Raw genomic sequence first — 21,067 nt, forward strand, 5'->3', positions numbered from 1 at the left:
CGGCGGGGACATGGAAATATAACCATGAAATAATATATAAAAGGGCTCGAATTGCTTACCAACCAGCAACCATTCGCTTCCTGTACAAATTTTATATGAAACCAATCCGAATTTTAAAGCATGGACACCTCGCACTTGGTCAATTAAAACCTTACAACACGAGAGTCCCGCTAGCAGAGGTCCGAGATGTTTTGCTGAAGGATCCGTCCCCGCCGTTTGCTCGGCGCCAGCTTCGGCCTCCAACCCCAAGCAACCCAGGGAGTAGGAGGAGGAAATACCAGCCCACTCCCGGTGGACCATTTGCACCGTGAGCGAAGAAATGTAACGCGCCAACCACCCCGAGCTGAAAAGCAGAGAGAGGGAGAGGGAGAGAGCCAGAGCGAGGAGTTTGCAGCTGTGCTCGGCTGCAACCCGGCACCGGCACTCCGTGAGGAAGCGGCCCGGAGGCCGGCGTCAGCTACCCCGGGTCCCCGAGACCAGAGCGGCGGCCCAGCCCATGACAGCCACCAGCTGCATACTCACTGCCACTCAGTCACTACTCGCTCTCTGGCGCCTGGGGAAAATATCCAGCTCCCACACCCGGCTTTGTGGTTATTTTCCGTGCATAAAGCGACTCCCCGATTACCAGGCCACCCGTTTCCTTCAACTTACTGCTCCTTCTGCAAATTTGCAACCGCTGGGAAATAAGGTGTGTTCTCCCGAGGTGCCAGAGGCGGAATGGAAGTTACAGCAAAGAGCTCGCTACTTCCCTCTCGCACTGGCGTCTGCACGTTTCTTTCCACAAGATGGGATATTTCCTTGCAGTGTCGTTTATTTCTCCTGTTCCTGCCTTTGCTTCACAGCGTAGGGGTGTTGTCTTCGAGTTAGCCTGTAGCAAAGATGATCAAATCCATTGTAAATCGTACACTTGCTGAAAGCGGAGCAAATTGTTCTTTGAGGCAGGATTCTGACACTTGACTCTTAAGTCCTTATAATTTTAAGGAACAAGTTTCGAATGACAATGTTACATTAATAATAATACAATCGGAAAATGTTGGTGACATTTAGCGGATCAGGCAGCATCTCTGGAAAGAGAAGCAAAGTTAATGTCTCAGGTCAAAGATAAACATTAACTGCGGTTGTCCAGCCACAGGTACTGCCTGACCCACTAAGTGACCGGCCCTTAATCCAATTTCAAATAACTATTTTAAAGAGTTAATATCAGCACACAGTAGGCACACTTGAATTACCATCACTGCCTCAGCCCCTCTGCTAAATGTTACTCTTAGTGGAGACAATATGTAAACTTGATGCAAAGTACAGTGTTTTTTTGACAGTGAAATGTGCCAGCCTCATGACTTACCTTTGGAGTTTACCTCTTAAAACAGTAGTCCACACTTTAAGGATTGTAATGATTAAAAACAAATCACATTTCAATAATAGGTATCTGGCAGATTGCATATTATGTTTTCCTTTTCTCTCTTTCATTTAGTTAAGATAGTTTCACACCTTGTCCATAGTTACATAAGACAGTTTGGCCCCCTTGACTCTTGTTTACTCCTTGTATCCAGCATACACTACCCATGGCTGGGTGTAGGGATACTTCTAATGTTCTGTTTTCCTAGGGCTGCAAATTTTAAATCTGGGAATGGTGGGGATGCACGATGTTATCCATGACAAAAGGAGATAATTAGCACAAGGCCGTGAAGCAATGTGAGCAAGACTCTACCAAAATTGTAGGATAAATGGCAAAAAATTGATTCGAAGTTGCATGAGGGAAAATAAGTTGCAGAAAACAAATGTTTTTTTATTTCTGATTTACAAAATCCAGAAGAAAGGGAAGCCAGAGTCCCCGTGCGCATCCAACAGGCGTGAAACATGGGAAGTGATGGATTACTTGGGAGTTTCAAAGCTCAGGGTCAGCTACTCCTATGATCCATATTGAAGTAATCGTGTGATATTATCAGATCTGCAATTTTCATATGTCAGAACTTCAGTAGGGCATGAAACATTCGAGTTGTACAAAATCATGAAAAGAATAGATCGGGTAGACGCACCGAGTCTCTTGCCCAGAGTGGGGGATTTGAGAACCAGAGGCCATTGGTTTGAGGTGAGGGTGAAAAGATTTAATAGGATCCTGAGGAACTGTTTCAAGCAAAGGGTGGTAGGTGTATGGAACGAGCTGCCGGGTGAGATAGTTGAGGTAGGTACTATCGCAACGTTTAAGAAACATTTACATAGGTACATGGGTAGGACAGGTTTAGAGGGATATTTATCAAATACAGGCAGGTGAGTAGTGTAGATGAGACATGTTGGCAGTGTGGGCAAGTTGGGCCGAAGGGCCTGTTTCCACACTGTATGACTGAAAATGGAGAATATATTTTACACAGCGAGTTGTTATGACTGGGTAAGCATTGAATGAATGAATGAATGAATGAATGAATGAATGAATGGATGAATGGATACTTTATTGTCCCATATGACAAGACATTCTTTGCTTGCATACCCAAGGTATTTAAATAGTCATTCATAAAGGGCGGTCAAAGTCCCCTTTGTTCTCCGCCTCCATCGCGACAGTCCCTCCTACACCAGGTTGATATGATAATGAAACACATTCATTCATAAGGGTGGAGATTCTGGATGTTTTGCTCATATTCTTCCTATCTTTTTCAGATAAGACTGTGGTGCCAGGTGACGGGTATTGCAAATGTAAAAAGTGAATCAAATAATTACATTTTAGGTTGATGCCAAAAGAACAAGAGGATGGAGATAATTATATAGCTGTTTTAAATATCTGGCACAAATACAAATGGGTGAAATCATCTCCTTTTCTGCAGTCCCATTCAACGATTTCATGACGTGCAAAGTTATGCATGTTGCTTCCAATGAATTGAGAATTGAGATCTGATAACGGAAGCATAATCATGTAGAATGAAGGCTGTGATTGGATTTGCTGGAGATTCTATGGGCAGTCATTGCCCCTAGTGGTTGCTCCAATTCCCCTATTTCATAAGACACAAAGTAACTCTTTCTAGTTCAGAAGTGGAATATCTCACAATATATAAGCAACCAATTTAGATTAGCATTTATTTAAAACGTCAATGAAAGGACAGTCAAATATGGTGAGTTATCGAAGTTACCGAATTTACTGTTGGCATCTGGTATGTAAGCAATTAACACTAGCAGCTCAAAGTACACAAATGTATGTACATGGAGTATTCACTCACAGAGGACATTCTACGTGTCACAGCCAATTAAGTATTTCTTAAGTATAATATGGTTGCTAAGTTGTAAGACTCTAAAATTAACAATCTGAATCTGTTCTAAAAAAGCAGAGGGTGAGGACAGGGGCTTTAGTTTATTGTTTCTTTATAAGATTACACCTCCAACATTGCAGAACCCACTCGGTACTGTAGTGAAATGTCAGCCAATGTTGGATATTCAAATTCTGGAGTGAGCATGACCCAGATGTCTGAAAGATGAGCCATAATTTCTGGAGATCAACTAAGATTTGTCAGCATAAAAGAAGAAACATTAATGACAATGCCTTTGTCCTGATAATCTTAAAAAATAATGTAAGATAGTGTTAAAAATCCACTTTATGTATCCAAATTCATCTCTCCTTTCTGATTCTCTTTCTTTCAATTATAACGTTTTTAATTGAAATTGAAAACTAGTCACTTGTAGCCTAGTACATTCTTGCATTCTCGAGGCACGCCACCATGGAGAAGCTTTTGAGCATCCGTGTTATGAACAATTCTATGGATCATTAAAGGTGTAAATGTAGATCAATGCTCACATTTTCAGTCTTTGTTGACTTCTGGCCATAAAGATATGCCCTTGACCTCACCCTGTAATCCTGCCACAAGTACATGTTAGTTGATTTTTGATGGAAAAATATAAAAGTTTTCATAAGGTTATAAGGTCACGTGATAGGAGAAGAATTAGGCCATTCGGCCCATCAATTCTATCCGTTATTCAATCATGACTGATCCATTTCTCCCTCCTAACCTCATTTCCTGCCTTCTCCCTATTTTGTTTAACTTTGTTTAATTTCTCTCATGTGATTAATCTTGGATAACATTATTCGCATCCAAAATATAGATGCGAAAATTGTACACTGCCAGACTCCCACTGCAGGAGATCTGGACAAGAATATTACACTGTCCCAAACCATTAAAACTTGGCCGATAATCAGGTGTTTGATTTGTGAGTTATTGGCAGTACTCTCTGTCTCCATAGTTACATTTATTTCCATTTACTCATTAGCATACAATGGTTATATTTAGTTCACCAGTTAGATTTTTAAACTTAAAATCCTTTACAATAGCTTTAAAGTATGTTGTGATGAACCCATTCACCCTGTGGGCAGTCCCTTTGGGGTCAAGGATAACTTACTTCTACTCTAGACTCACAAGAACTGCAAAAAAAGATTTAAAGAAAGTAACTCAGCAGATTTGGCAGCATCTCTGGAGAACATGGACAGGATATGTTTCAGGTTGGGACCCTTTATCAGCCTGAACTGAAACCTCATCTATCTATCTTCTCCAGAGATGTTGCCCGACCTGCTGAGTTACTCCAGGTCTTTGTTTCTTACTTCATTCATAACTTCATAAGTGATAGGAGTATAATTAGGCCGTTCGGCCCATCAAGTCTACTTTGCCATTCAATCATGGCTGATCTATTGTGCCCTCCTAACCCCATTCTCCTGCCTTCTCCCCAAAACCTCTGACACCCGTACTTCCATTGTAGTTCTGTGGATTCTGAGGAGAATGAAGAATCTAAGAGAGATCCACAAACTCTGCCACAGGTGCAGTAGGTGCTGCTCTTTGAAGCCGTTTGTGGGCTATTTATGATCTCGGGTTGCTCAGTTCCAACTCAGATTCTCTTTCTCCTTCTGAGTGATCATGATCCAGGGACTTCCTCGAGTTAATGGAGATATTACACTGCCTCCAGGAGTATATCCTTGAAATATTTTCCTTGGAGAATCCCATCCTACGACAGAGTTCAGTGCTTGCTTTGAAAGTCTGGTGACAGGTATGAGCACAATACTTTGGAGTGTAGTCAGAACCTTGCAGCTAGGAAGAGGTTGGAAGAGGATGCTGATGGTGATTTGCTACACCCAACAATGGATTTGGAGGATTTTGCAGAAGTAGCATTGGTGATATTTCTTCAGTGCTTTGAGGAGCTTGCCAAGGTTGTCTATTACTCTTAAGTCTACAGGAGACTGAGGATCATTCTTTCTAGTAGACCATGTGTGCATTAATTAGCATTGTTACAACATTTTGAGATTAAAAAAATCAAGTCTGCAATTTATCCCATCGGATAAAGCATTAAAAGAAGTTTAATTTGATACCTAATTCACTTTCATATCTTCAGTATTAAAAAATGTATTGGCCATTTTCATACTCGGAAATTAGCATCTTGTTCCCTATTGCTTTTCCATTGACAACACAAAAGCTGTGATCGAGGACAGTCAAAAGTCCATAACTTTCTTAAAAATTAAGAGAACTGAATTAAATTTTCAGTTATTATAGATTGAAGCATTCTGAAACAAATATAAAACATCTTACTTGGATGACCTGAAATTAAAGCATATAATTAGTTAATTACCTAATTGTAGTTAATTACAAAATTGATCGTTGTGAAGGAAATAGTAATAAACACCCAGACTGCCTTTTAAATTCAAAAATGTGATATTCTCAAGATCAGAACTTTAATATTATTGTATTATATGCAGTAGGTCCGTAACAGATAGGTAAATAAATTACTATTTCTAGCAGTAGACCAAGTCTTTATGGAGAAGATCAGTTGCTAGCTGGTACATTGGTATATCATAATCAGTAGCATCAGCATACTCCTCAGATTGTAACCAATAAGCAACTCTGTACACCTTGTTTTTTCTCAACTTTTCAATTTTGGCATTGTAAACTGCAAGTTTTTGCTCTTCAAACCACACATGACATGCCTTTCTGCCCCCTACTTTCTCATTAAGAATGTCCTGTCGATTCCATTTCTTAAGAAAAGGATATCTTTTTTAAATAGCCTTAAGTATCCAAATAACAAACTAATCCCATTCACACAAGAATTTACAATATAACATGATTTTTAAATCTCACTGTCATGAATCAAAATTATTGTTTTTTGCACAATACATGTGACAAACTATTGTGAGTATTTAGTTTAAAAATAATGATCTTGGAGAGAGAATAACACAAAATATAGACAATTTGGACGGCTTATGACATGATTGTCCAAAACAAATGAGCATTTTAATCATCTTGCTTCTGGAACGCGATCGATTGGAATGTTGCATTTGCAGTGAACTTGAACCCCATATCGGCAGGAAAAACACTGCTGGTTCGTATGGGGCCCAAATAACATTTTTGCAACGTAAAATTAGATTAAAGCCATCCCAAGAAGCAAGATTATTTGTAAAATAAATGACTTAACCCTTTGTTTACCCTTGGGGCTCCAACACCAAGACCCGGAGCATGGCCTTGCATCGCCCGGCGCGGCTTTAATGGCTGCGGGACTTACTTACCATCGCCCGCCGGGGACTTCGACTCTGACATCGGGCGGAGAATAGGGAGAGATAAGACTTTGCCTTCCATCACAGCGAGGAGGAGATTCGCTGTGATGGATGTTTGTGTAAATTGTGTTGTGTCTTGGTTCTTCTACTTGTTTGTATGACTGCAGAAACCAAATTTCGTTTGAACCTCAATGAGGTTCAAATGCCAACAAATAAATTGTATCATCATTGTATGTATCGTTGTTTTGTCCCGTTCTTGCGATCAGTCATGTTGTCGGCGTTGAGGGCGTTCGAAGTCGCGAATTGTCTCTCAAATTCCTGCCTTCTCCCCATATCCCCTGACTCCACTATGTTTAAGTCCTATCGAGCTCTCTCTTGAAAGTATCTGGAGAACTGGCCTCCACCGTCCTCTGAGGCAGAGAATTCCACAGACTCACAACTTTGTGTGAAAAAGTGTTTCCTCATCTCCGTTCTAAATGGCTTACCCCTTATTCTTAAACTGTGGCCCCTGGTTCTGGACTCCCCGAACATCGGGAACATGTTTCCTGCTACTAGCGTGTCCAAACCCTTAATAATCTTATATGTTTCAATAAGAGGCCCTCTCATCCTTCTAAATTCCAGAGTGTACAAGCCCAACCGCTCCATTCTCTTAGCATATCACAGTCCCGCCATCCCGAGAATTAACCTTGTAAACCTACTCCCTCAATAGCAAGAATATCTTTCTTCAAATTAGGGGACCAATACTGCACACAATACTCCAGGTGTGGTCTCACTAGGGCCCTGTACAACTGCAGAAGGACTTTGTTGCTCCTATACTCAACTCCTGTTGTTATGAAGGCCAACATGTCATTTGCTTTCTTCACCGCCCGCTGTAGCTGCATGCTTACTTTCATTGACTGATGAACCAGGACCTCCAGGCATTGGACTGGTGGATTTGTTAGCTATGATCATGATTTGCATGACAATGTGCAATAAGTAACGCATGGTAATGAAGTTCTGAAGAATGATATATCAGAACATTTAAAAATTGAGAAATTGCTCATGTTATAATGTGGAAAAACAAATTATGTTGTGCAATCCTACAGACCCAGAGTTATGAAATCTGGATAAATAGTTGCATCATGATAAATCTGCCAAGACATTGTATTATAATGACACAAAAAACTGCAGATGGTAGTATATAAGAAAAGACACGGTGTTGGAGTAACTCAGCGGTCAGGCAGCATCTCTGGAGAACATGGATAGGTGGCAACTCGGGTTGCCTATCCATGATCCTGACCTCAAATAATCGTAGAAGGGTCCAGATATGAAATGTTGCCTTTCAATTTTCTTCAGAGATACTAACTGACCCACTCAGTTACACTAGCATTTTGTAACATGTTGACCTTGAATTGGTCCTACCCTGAGGCTCATCCTGGTATGACAAAATTAACTGGGTTTGTTCGGTATGTGAAATAGACAGGAGTCTATTTGCTTGCCAAATATGTAGTGTAAACAAGATTCTCTGATCCTTAAATATGTTTTTGGTTCCTTACCTATAGTTCATTTTATCGTTCACACAGGTTTTCATGAAAAATGGTCCAAAGGCTGGATAATTGTTTCCAAAGTATTTTTCTTCTGTGGTGTTCTTTGTATTAAAATGTCATAGTATTTATAGCAACTGCAGTAATGTAATATTCTGGATTTCTGCACCTTTAATGTTTCATTCATTATTTTTAGGATACAAATTGTGACGTTGCGGTTGATGCCAGGATCGGCAGTGATCACACTGACACTCGCAGTAAGATGAATTCACGTGATATATTTTATTTACAGTGACAAGTGTCAAGTAAGTCCAGGACCACGTGGGGTTGCTGTCCCTTGTCATCGGGGAACATGTGCGGGTGGCTATGGCGATCTCGGGCTTTGCTCGGCAGCTCAGTCTAGCTCTTCAAGGAGGAGCCGTGTCGGCCTCAGGCTTCTCCCTGCAGTACACCCTTGCCTCGAGCGGAAGCGCTGGGGGTTGCAGGCTTATTGTTGCAGCTCAGCTATAGTCAGAGGCTGAAGATACATGAACACCCCATCCCCACCCAGTTTATACCTTACCCGAACATCAAACTAATATGAGTAACAATGAAAAAAGAGACTAATAATCTAACTAATATGGCAACATGATTTCACTAATGATTGGCATTGCTCTTTTGCTGGTGATTTCCACATCAATTGACAGTGATGTCCACATCATTTGACCATGGAGGTAGAGATAACACATTATATCTCTGTCCTGCCCACAATTAACATCAGTATATGCGGCATCCATCATGCATTAGCAAATTGAGAGAAAGAGTGGAAAATACTCTCAGAAGCCACAAAGTGCTGGTGAAATTCTGCTAATCAGGCAGTAATTCTGGAGAGCGTGGATAGGTGACATATTGGGTTGGGACACTTCAGCTGTGACATCTGATTGGGGGAGGGGGGGGGGGGTGGAAAGAAAGCTGGAAGAGACGAGGGGCAGGCCAAAGCCTAGCAGGTAATAGGGCAACACAAATGAGCAGGGTTTTCAGGTAGGCAGATGGTTGGACAAAGGCCAGTGATGAAATGACAGGTGTGAGACAAAAGGATTGAAGAGTGTAAATTTGTGGATCTAGGGGAAGGATCGTAGACAATAGACAATAGACAATAGGTGCAGGAGTAGGCTATTCGGCCCTTTGAGCCAGCACCACCATTCATTGTGATCATGGCTGATCATCCACAATCAGTACCCCGTTCCTGCCTTTTCCCCACATTCCCTGACCCCACTATCTTTAAGAGCTCTATCCAACTCTCTCTTGAAAGCATATAGAGAATTGGCCTCCTGTGCCTTATGAGCCAGAGAATTCGACAGAATCACAACCGTCTGTGTGAAAAAGTATTTCCTCACCTCCGTTCTAAATTGCTTACCCCTAATTTGTAAACTGTGGCCCCTGGTTCTGGACTCCCCCAACATCGGGGACATGTTTCCTGCGTCTACCGTGTCCAAACCCTTAATAATCTTAAATGTTTCAATGAAACCCTTTCATCCCTCTAAATTCCAGAGTATATAAGCCCAGCTACTCCGTTCTATCAACATATGACAGCCCCGCCATCCCGGAAATTAACCTTGTGAACCTACGCTGCACTCTGGACAAGAGAGGGCATTGAGAACCTACAATCCTGCTTTGACTGCATGGATTGGAATGTGTTCCGGGATGCAATCACAAGCCTCGATGAGTATACAGACACCGTATCATCATAGAAACATAGAAACATAGAAAATAGGTGCAGGAGTAGGCGATTCGGACCTTCGAGCCTGCACCGCCATTCAATATGATCATGGCTGATCATCCAACTCAGTATCCGTACCTGCCTTCTCTCCATACCCCCTGATCCCTCTAGCCACAAGGACCACATCTAGCCACACGGGCCACATCATATGTCAGCTTTTGTGAGGACAGTTGCATTCCAACTAGGACCCGGACGTGGTTCAACAACAACAAGCCCTGGTTTACTGCTCCGACAGTCTAAAGAGGAGGCCTACAGGAGCAGGGATGCAGACCTCTATAGGCAGGCAAAAATCTGTAGCCTCCTAATGCTCAATGTTTAATCAATAATGTTTTATTATTAATGTTTAATGTTTTATGTATCATTCTTCACTGTCACTGTATGTCATGTTGTCATTTGAGGGCGGAGCACCAAGGCAAATTCCTTGTATGTGAATACTTGGCCAATAAACTTATTAATTCATTCAATAGCAAGAATGTCCTTCCTCAAATTTGGAGACCAAAACTTCACACAATACTCTCACGAAGGTGTGGTCTCAAGAAGAAATTGTAAAGGAAATTGAAGAAATAAGAGTCAGGGGGGGGGGAGGGGGGGGGGGGGGGGGGGGGGGGGGGGGGGGGGGGGGGGGGGAGAAGAGGAGGTTATATAGGGGGAAATAAGGGCGAGGGGGAGGGTTATGTAGTTACCTAAAATTAGAGAATACAATGTTCATGAGATCTAAGTCACCCAACACTGAATAGGGAGTTCACCCTCCCTCTCCACCTCCCTGGGTTTTGCAAGAGACTGTTTCACCTCCACTCGCCACCTCTCACTGCTTTTTTGCTAAAGGTGCCTGTAAAGAGTTATTTAAAACTGTGTTGGTTACTTAATATAATACAACTTCCACTGTCACGACTAACTGCAGAAAAAAAAATTTGCTTTATCATTGCCTTTGCCAAAAGTTAGTGCTTCCTGCAGCTGTTATCTGCTTAGTATTTACACTTGCCTTGTGTAAATTTATCAAAGATTTAAATCATCTAAAATAGAGGGTTGCACAGGAATTCTGAAGTTTGTCAGCAAATAAGTGCTTGAGGTTTAGATTGGTTACCGGAGTTTGCAACTGAAATTATATGAGGCAGTCATTTCCATGCTGACATATCAATCATTTACTAGTGTCCATTTACAAGCTATAGTAGGATGAAAATTATAAGGTTCCAGCCTAGTGAAACTGTAAACCTGGACTATGTGCAAGCTTTACATGTTGGATCACATGGAACCCAAGGTGAGCTAGCCAAATTAATTCAAGTCTGAAGAAGGGTTTCGACCCAAAACGTTGCCTATTTCCTTCGCCCCATAGATGCTGCCTCACCCGCTGAGTTTCTCCAGCATTTCTGTCTACCTTCGATTTTCCAGCATCTGCAGTTCCTTCTTTAACAAATTAATTCAACATTGGCTTGGAGGAAGGAATCAAAGGATATTGTAGAAGGTTGTTTTCCTGAATGAAGGCCTGTGGCCGGTGGTGTCTTAGGGGCCAGCACTGGGTCCACTGGTGTATCTTATCAGTGTTAATAATTTGGACGACTATGTAGTTAATTTACAGATGGCATCAAAATCATAATCATACTTTATTAGACAAGTATGTTTTGCAACATACGAGGAATTTGGTTTGCCATACAGACATACTAATAAAAAGCAACAGAACACACAAAATACATTTTAACACGAACATCCACCACAGTGACTCCTCCACATTCCTCACTGTGATGGAAGTCGAAAACATTTTCAATCTCTTCCCTTCATTGTATGAGTGGAAATTGGCGTTATAGTGAATAGCAAGGAAGGATATCTATGTTCAAACTTGATCTACCAGTCTACCAAGTGGCCTTGACCCACTGCAGTTTGCCTACCACCACAACAGGTCCATGGATGATGCCATCTCCCTGGCCCTACATTCATCCCAGGAACAACTGGAAAAGAAAGGCTCCTATTCATAGACGACAGCTCTGCCTTTATCACCATGATACCATCCAAGCTCATCACTAAACTCACATGACTTGGATTCAGCACTCATCTCTGCAACTGGATCCGCAACTTCCTGACCAACAGACCCCAATCAGTGAGGATAGGGGGCAAATCATACTCTACGATAACACTCAACACTGGTGCTCTCAGCCAAGGATGCGTTCTCAGCTCCCTACTTTACTCCTGGTACACTCACGGCTGTGCAGCCAGGTACAAATCTAATTCAATTTACAAATTTGCAGATGACACCACCATTGTGGGCCGGACATCAAATAATGATGAGTCAGAGTACAGGAAGGAGATTGAGAATCTCGTGTCGTGGTGTCAAAGGAGATGGTTATCTACTTCAGGAAGCAAAGCGGTACACATACCCCAGTTTACATTGACGGTGCCAAAGAATAAATTGATGAAAACTTCAAATTCCTAGGAGTAAATATCGCCAACGACTTGTCCTGGACCGTCCATATTGAAGCAACAACCAAGAAGCACCCCAATGCCTCTACTTCCTCAGAAGGCTTAGGAAGTTTGGCATGTCCCCAACAACTCTCACCAACTTCTGTAGAAAGCATTTTATCGTGATGCATCACAGCATGGTTTGGGAACAGCTCCATCGAAGACCGCAAGAAATTGGAACGAATTGTGGATGCAGCCCAGACCATCACACAAACCAAACTCCCTTCCATTGATTCCATTTATACCTCACGCTGCCTCGGCAAGGCCAACAGCATAATCAAAGATGAGTCTCACCCTGCCCACACCCTCTTCTCCCCTCTCCCATCAGGCAAAAGGTATAAAAGTGTGGAAACGTACTCCTTCAGATTTAGGTACAGTTTCCTCCCAGCTGTTATCAGGTAACTGAGCCATCCTACCACAACTAGCGAGCAGTCCTGAACCACTATCTACCTCATCCGGGACCCTTGGACTATCTTTGATCAGACTTTACTAGCTTTACCTTGCACTAATCATGTGTCTGTACAATCCCTATCATGTGTCTGTGCATGTATTGTCTTTATGGAATTCAAGTATATTACTAATCATTAAGGAGAGAGGATGCTTTCTAACCAGTTAAACTAACTTTCAGCAGTGAGAAAATAGAAAGGCCAATGAGAAGTCTTTTCTCCACCTTTGAGGAAAAAATGGGCAGAGATTTACTCCGACTGGCAATTCCTCTTCCCCGAATTTCTTGCTGCTGACAAGCAATTATATTGTTTGTGTTCGAGCAAGCGTAGCTTTCTTACAGATATAAAGTTGGAAGGATCATTCCCAGTCTTTTGTTTGTCTTTGCCTTTTTCGCTCCACAAATAGCTGCGTAAGACAAGGAAGTACAAAGAACCTTTGTAAAACACTGGTTCAGTACAGCTGGAATTTTGTGTCCAATTCTTCAGCAAAGATGGAAGAGCTTTCGAGAGAGTGCAATAAAGATTCCAGGAATAAGAAACTTTGGTTATGTAACAGACTGAGGTTGTTCTCCTTGGAACAGCCAGGTTGCAAGATAATCTATGAGTAGCCTGATGTGGACTGACTTACCATCGCCCGGTGGTGTATAGCCTCAGCGCAGAGGGAGAACAGGGAGGGAAGAGACAGCAACCCTAAGACTTTTGCCTCCATCACAGTGAGGAGGTGCCTGGTGAACTCACTGTGGTGGATGTTAATTTGTGTTTATTGTGTGTTGTTTATTATTACATGTATTGCTGCAGGCAACGACATTTCGTTCAGACCGAAAGGTCTGAATGACAAATAAAGGATTAAATTCAATTCAATTCAATTCAATTCAATGTGACCAGTCCCCCTTAGTCCAACCTTTGTCAAGGAGACGCTCATGCTTGCAGTTTTACAAACCATTAAATGGCTCGAGGGAGAAAAAAACAAACGTGTCTACCTCTCACATGGCAGCTGAACTCAAGGTTTGCCTAGGTCAGGCTCTCAGAGAAATTTACTGTAAAATCGGAAAATTAGAAAAATTTTACGCTTTAATAAAGAAAAATGGATTGAAAAAAGTCTTATATTTTGTGATAGAAATTATCATACTTACATTTTCCATTTCAGGGGAAAAGGTTAACATAATGAATGCAGTGAAGAATAAATTAGAACCTCGCAGAATTTAAAATGATATTTTTATTGATGAGAACATATTGAAGAAGATTTATATCAGTGAGGCTGTCTCGTTAAGTCATCATCAGATAACAGTGAATTTTCCATTTGGGTTAGTTTGATTTGAACTTTGTACAGCAGATGCAATTATGAGCATGGATCAGACAGACCAAAGTGTGCAGTAGAATTAACACATTCATATGAGTGCTACAAAACATATTTCAATCTACTGTATAAACTGTCCAAGGAGTCCCCAGGTTACATCAGCCTTGACTTGCAAATTTTCGATTGCAATCATTTTCTGATGAATTTTGAAACAATTTTTTGAACAAGTTAAGCTTCCCCAACTTTACTGCTGATCGGTGAATCAATTGATTTGGAGTTGACCAGTGTGTGGCCAGAGACTTACCATGCAGCTGAATGTGTTTTCAGCTGCTCAGTTGATCATTTTCAGGAATAGGGATGAATTTGCTGGCTGTTTTTTGACTGAAATCCTTCAAGTTCCCCATCAAGTAATTATCTGCATCCCTCTTTTGTGGAATCAGTTCCCCACCGCCATTTTCAGACAGAGCACCTTTTATTCCAACAGCACTGAATGGAAAAAATATTCACATTTCCTGATAGATGTTTTGTCAATGGTTTATAGCCTCTGCTTCACCAGAGGGAATGGCCATTCTTCACTTCTCTGTAGCTTATATCAGCATTAATAGGATGATTTTATATAATGCATGGTATTTCTCTACAGAAAATTATAATTATAAATAAATATGGATAAATATATGGATAAATATAAATTTAAATTACATGGATAAATATAATGGGAACGCACATAAGGATACAAAGTGGTGGAGTAACTCAGCAGGTCAGGCAGCATCTCTGGGGAACATGGACTCTTTAGGTCAGGATCCTTTAATACATAAAATTGCTTTATTGGTGTTTGTGAAGCATGTAGCTGTTTCCCCAGTAGATCTGCTCCCCTTCAGAAAACAAAGATCAAGTTATTGAAATTTCTTGAAAGAAATTGGAACACTAGTGGGAGGTGGATTGGAGTCAAACATGTTCATTCAATTGCAAAACCTGCCAATATTATCGTACAGTTTGGGTTTTTTTCTGGCATTAGTTTCTGCAATATGTGATCAAAATCTGCGAACAGATCGTCTTTAGTGAATTGAAATTATTTACCCACCATGGCATATAGGACATACTGTACATTGTGTCCATGATTTAATAGATAATCAAGAATTACTTCATAGTTATAGAGTCATACAGTGTGGAAACAAACCCTTTGGCCCAACTTGGCCACGTCGACCAACATAACCATCTACACTTGTCCCACCTGCCTGCTTTTGGTTCATATCCCTCTAACCCTATCCTATCCATGTACCTGTCTAAATGTTTATTAAACGTTGCAATAATATCTGCCTCAACTACCTCCTCTGACAGAAAGTTTTGTGTAAAAAAAGTTACCCCTCAGGTTCCTATTAAATCTTTCCCCCCCTCACCTTAAACCTACAGTATGTCCTCTGGTTCTTGATTCCCCTACTCTGGGCAAGAGATTCTATGCGTTTACCCATTCTATACCTCTCATGACTGTGTACGACATGTATAAGATCATCCCACATCCTCCTGTGGTCCAAGGGTAAAGACAGCCTGCTCAACCTCACCCTATAGTTCAGGCTGTCATGTGCTTGCAGCTTTCACTGCAGAATATATAAATATAATGGGAACACACATAACCTCTTGAGTGGCATTAGTCAAGCCTGTGGCTGCAGAATAGATGGAAATCCCACTGTAAATATGTGCGGATTAAATAAAGGTTTATCTTTAAATTTCTTTTCATGTTTAATAATAGAGAAGCTGAAATCTAACTGAAGTTACAAAATGAGAACGATTATTATAGACACGGAAGATAATTTTATCTAATTAAAGTCCTCCTGTTGAAGATATTCATTTATTTCTTAAAGCTTTCCTCTGTCCAGAAGTCCAATCCATTCACTGACTGTTTTATGAAGGGTAGTTTCCTGATATCAGCCTTAAAGTTATCTTCGATTATTTTAAGCCCGTGTTCTTTTTCATGCTGCTATATCTTAATTTAAAATTATATTCTGAATTTACAATGGACAATAGACAATAGTTGCAGGAGTAGGCAATAGATAATAGACAATAGGTGCAGGAGTAGGCCATTCGGCTCTTCGAGCCAGCGCCGCCATTCAATGTGATCATGGCTCATCATCCCCAATCAGTACCCCGTTCCTGCCTTTTCCTTATATCCCTTGACTCCGCTATCTTTAAGAGCCCTATCCAGTTCTCTCTTGAAAGCATCCAGAGAACCGGCCTCCACTGTCCTCTGAGGCAGAGAATTACACACACTCACAACTCTCTGTGAGAAAAAGTGTTTCCTCGTCTCCGTTCTAATTGGCTTACACCTTATTCTTAAACTGTGGCCCCTGGTTCTGGACTCCCCCAACATCGGGAACATGTTTCCTGCCTCTAGTGTGTCCAAACCCTTAATAATCTTATATGTTTCAATAAGATACCCTCTCAACCTTCTAAATTCCAGAGTATACAAGCCCAGCCACTCCATTCTATCAACATATGACAGCCCTGCCATCCTGGGAATTAACCTTGTGAACCTACGCTGCACTCCCTCAATAGCAAGAATGTCCTCCCTCAAATTTGGAGACCAGAACGGCTTACCTTTTCTATTCCCAAGATATTCCTTTAGTTTGATAAAATTCCATCTATGATCCTTCAATTCCAGCAGAGCATTTTGTTTCCCCCAGAATCAGAGTAATTGCTACTTTTGCATGCCTTTAGTGTCAGGCAGTCTCCCTTACTGCACCATGATTACTTGGACCGGTCAAGAGAGAGTCAAGAGTGTTTTATTGTTGTCATATGTTCCAGATAGAACAAAGAATTTCTTGCAACAGCACAACAGAATATGTGAACATAGTACACTGTAAACAATATAATAAACAAGAGAGAAAAAAAAGTTTAGTGGCCGAATGGCTATACGGAAGAAGCTGTTCCTTATCCTGGATGTTACAGTTTTCATGCTCCTGTGCCCCCTTCCCGATGGCAGAGGTGAGATGAGTGTGTGGCCAGGGTGGTGTGGGTCCCTGATTATGCTGGCTGCCTTTTTGAGGCAGCGATTCTGGTAAATCCCTTCAAGGTGGTCAAGAGATCTCCATAATCTTCTCAGGAAGTAGAGGCTTTGATGTAATAATAATAATAATAATAATAATAATAATAACTTTATTTATAAAGCGCTTTTAGACAACATCAGTTACCACAAAGTGCTGGTGATGGACGACAGGACTATAAAAACAGTGTTCTAAAACACAATGTTTGTTCACGCAGTGTAAAAGTGAGTTTTCGTTCCTGAAGGGGCCATGATCAAGGTGTTCCAGAGTGCCGGGGGATACAACAGAAAAGGCCATGATGCAACCCTTGGTAGTCAATCAATATGCTGAGGCACCGGGTCTTTACTGTACAGGCCATTCTGTAGAATTTTAAAAGAGAATGCCTGGGAGCCTGAGGGAGGCCAAAAATCTCCAGTTCCGGTTAAAAATCTTCTCAGGACCAAAGACGAGACGGCCGTTGATAGAGCGCGTTACCATTGTCCATTGTATGCTAAAATGGAGCCTGTCTGTGGCGACATGTTGCCAGCAGCACAGCCTGATCAATGTGTTGGATAGTTTGATCAAGTACTCTTCTGGCCTATATTCTGAAGCAGTGTCATGACCCAAAACGTCCCCTATTCATGTTCCCCAGAGATGCTGTCTGAACCCACTCCAGCATTTAGTGTTTTTTTTGTAAATTAACATCACCAGTTCTTGTGCCTTTTTCTTTCCTTAGATAGTTAATTGAACTTTTTACTCTGTACGGATGGACCATAAAAAAATCAGTTCCACAAAAACCTAAAATACATTTCACCATCACCCTTTTGAAATGAGCTGACCTCAACAAATAAGAAACGCTAAATTCGAAAATGCTTGCAGTTTCACAGGAACTTTTGAGAATCACCTTTAATGGTTTTGTTTGTGGGAATAATTTTATAATATTTTACAGTATAGAGCATTTTATTGTATTGCTCAATGAGCTGTTGAAGCTTATGAAGCTCATCAAACTACTTCTAAATAGACATATGTTGGACTAATTTGGATTGTTTATTCTGAGCTTCGGCGGCTGAGGGCCGAATTTATAGAAGTATAAAAAATTATGAAAGGCATAGATAGGGTATACAGTCAAAATCTTTTTCCTAGTATGGAAACGTCAAAGGCATAGTTTTACGGTAAGAAGAGCAACGTTTTAAAGAGATGTGCAGAGCAAGTATTTTACTCAGAGAATGATGGGTGCCTGGAACCCATTGTCAGGGCTGGTGGTGGAAGCAGATACGATCGTGGTGTTTAGGAGCTTTTTACATAAGCATGCAAATCTGAAGAAAATGGAGCAATATGAATTGCCTGCAGGCAGAGGATGTTAATTTAACTTGCAATCATGTTCGCCACTGATATTATGTACTAGGGCCTGTTCATGCACAGTACCGTTTAATATTCTGTGAAATTCAACCAGATTTAGAAGTATCTTAGGAGAAGAAACAAATACCTAATATACCTGATTGACTTCAGCCTATTTTGACCCTTTGATTTAATGCTATGTTGATTATTTGCATTTTGAGAATCTCTGACCCAGGCCATCTGCAACAGTCTGTGGGACTATAGCTCCATCTACAGGTGAGGCTCACCAGTGCATCATACCGAAACAAGACGGACTAAAGCAAAGACGGTATAAATGCAGCATATCAATATTTAAACGCAGGGCATCTGCTCAGTGCTGCGATTGTTGATGCCATTCTTGTGTTTGAATCTGAAGGTTTTGATTTGAAATTGTACTCCAGAGATTGGACATTAACATCTAGGTATTTTCAAGAGAGATTTAGCTCTTAGGGCTAACGGAATCAAGGGATATGGGGAAATATTGAATGGTCGTGCTGGCTCGGTGGCGAATGGCCTACTCCTGCACCAATTGTCGATGATTCTATGTTTCTACCAAGGGGCTGCTGTACTGTTAAAGGTGGATGATCAGCCAGATCATATTGAATGGTGGTGCTGGCTCGAAGGGGCGAATGGCCTACTCCTGCACCTATTGTCGATGTTTCTATGTTTCTACCAAGGGACTGCTGTACTGTTAAAGGTGTATGCTGGAGAACCCATGATCCTCTGATGAAGCCAACTAATGGAGTTATCCCTGACGTTCCTGTAATGAGTCGAGTCAAACACACAGCAAGATGCAACACATGTTTATTAAAGTCCACTTACAGCATCAGTCTGCAGGACATTACAGTTCCTAGCAGCTACTCATACTGAATGGGGTAGGCAAGCTCTTGGTAATATGAATCGCATGTTAGGCAGAGCAACTACTAACAAGCTCTGCAATTGGTTAGTAGGAAATAACCAATCCACAATTCCAACCAGAATTTATCCTCTTTTAACAACATTAAAATAGATTTTAATACTCAATGTTATACTCATGAAACTCCTGCAAACTGAAAAGATAATTTTTTCAGCTGGCAGGGTTTCATGAGTATAAAATGGCTGCTGCGTTTCACTCAGTGACTGCATCTCAAAAATAGTTAATTTGCTTATGAAGAAACTTTGGGGCATTCTTAAAGTGAAGTGAAAGATGCTGTAAAAATACACAATTGTGTGAAAATTAAAAAGACTGTAGAAACTGGAAATCTGAAACAAAATCAGAAAATGCCAAATAGCTTAGCAGCTTAGACAGAATCTGTGGAAAGAGAAACAGTTAATCTTTCAAGTCTGCACTAAATTCTGACGAAGGATCACAGACCAGATATATTGACTATTTTACTTTTCACAGATGCTGCCTGAGTTGCTGAGATTTGTTTTAGCTTTTTTTTTGGTTTAGTTGTACAACATTTTTTTGCTCTTCATTTCTGTCACCTATATCATCCATTTTTTCCCTTTAGCTTAGCTCCCGCCCCTGCCCTCAGACTACCCATCTTAACTTCCCTACCCACTATTAATTTATTTTGTCATTTTCCTCCATCTGGTCATCTGATCTCATAGATTCTATCCTCCAGAAAATGGCTCCCAATTTCCTCTACACACCTTTTCTACCAGCTCCAAACCCAAGGGCCCATTTCCAGTTCCATGCTGTTGTGCCTGGCAATCTGTTCATGGAATGATTTATTGACAGGAACTTGTTCATACTTACAGGTCACACAATGACCAGCTGCTCAGCGATACATTTCCTACTTTCTCCTCTGGTACTTAGATGAGTACATTACTTCCTTTTCTTCTGTTAGAAAAGGCCAGTAACAATTTTACTTGGAATTTTAAAATCATCACAACAAAGGTGACCATTGACAAAAAATCCCAAATTACTGTTAGTGATGTGGCATTATTACGCAGGCTTCCAATCAGTGTTAAAGGAAATTTCTCTGACTCACTATTTCTCAGCAATAGTAAAACGTAAACTTTGTTATATGAGGTCTGTCATTTTTTAGTAGTATACTTAAAAATAATTGGTGCCCAACAGACATGTAGGAAAATACTTGATCAAACAAATAATTTTAATTGGTGTGACAGTCAGAAAAAATCTCCTGTGCTTAAAAATCCTTAAATATCCATGTCCTATTAAAATAGCCTTGTGGATTGTGGAAGGATTTTGGGAAGAGTGATGATCAGTTACTTTAATCAATCCATTTCTGAAAAATCTCATTGGTCTACGTGTGTTTGGAAACGAAAAACCATAGTAACCTGCCCTACCAGAGAGATTCAGGAGTAATGTAGATCTTTATTTACATTGACTTGACAAAGGAATGCAGCACTGTAGCTAGAGAAACACCAGGAATTTGGTGGGAACCAAAAGAGATAAAAGCTTCATATTGAATTGAATTGAATTGAATTGAATTGAATTGAATTGAATTTTGAATTGAATTGAATTGAATTTCCTTTATTGTCATTCGAACGAAATTTCGTGCCTGCAGTCATACATACAATGATACAATAATAAACAACAATAAACACCAATTAACATTCACCACGCTGAGTCCTCCAAACACTTCCTCACTGTGGTGGAGGCAAAAATCTTAGGGCTGCAGTCTCTTCCCTCTTCTCCCTCCGCGCTGAGGCGATACCCCCCCGGGCGATGGTACAA

General features: G+C 40.9%; 1 protein-coding gene across 1 annotated transcript in view; it reads right to left on the minus strand.

The window, feature by feature from the left end:
- The window catches only part of dapk1 (death-associated protein kinase 1), a 179,956-nt gene extending 178,845 nt beyond the window's left edge, over window positions 1-1,111 (minus strand). The window contains exon 1 of the mRNA XM_055632928.1: window positions 652-1,111. The gene's annotated coding sequence lies outside the window, so the exon portion shown is untranslated. The remainder of the gene's footprint in view (window positions 1-651) is intronic.
- Between the last annotated feature and the right edge of the window lie 19,956 nt (window positions 1,112-21,067).

This window comes from Leucoraja erinacea, chromosome 3, assembly GCF_028641065.1.
Source record: "Leucoraja erinacea ecotype New England chromosome 3, Leri_hhj_1, whole genome shotgun sequence".
Lineage (NCBI taxonomy): Eukaryota > Metazoa > Chordata > Chondrichthyes > Rajiformes > Rajidae > Leucoraja > Leucoraja erinaceus.